This window comes from Penaeus monodon, chromosome 15 (assembly GCF_015228065.2).
Source record: "Penaeus monodon isolate SGIC_2016 chromosome 15, NSTDA_Pmon_1, whole genome shotgun sequence".
Classification (NCBI taxonomy): Eukaryota; Metazoa; Arthropoda; class Malacostraca; order Decapoda; family Penaeidae; genus Penaeus; species Penaeus monodon.
Window position 1 is genome coordinate 43,194,814 of NC_051400.1, and position 393 is coordinate 43,195,206.

The window sequence follows — 393 nt, forward strand, 5'->3', positions numbered from 1 at the left end:
ACGTTTGGCTCTCTGCCGTGTGCCTTTACACGTTTACGGTGGATATAAAAGCTATCTGGATCAAGGATGCGTGTACCCATAGGACACTGACCTGGTAAATACTTTCGATAAGTAACTGGTTCACTGGATGGTCAGGAGAAAAAAAATCCTGGAAGATTTAAAGTATCCTTGACTTTGCTTTATTTATTTATTTGGATATTTCAGGTACATCTTACCGACATACCTTGCTATTATTGACTTTATATCAGAATTACTAATATCTTGGTTCATCACTGGTTAATAAATTTCTAGTTTCCTTATTATGAACATCTACTGGCATTTAATCACAAAGGATAGGGCTGTTAACACTAATAATGCCACTTTTTAGGACCTTACCCATTAACTATATCTGGA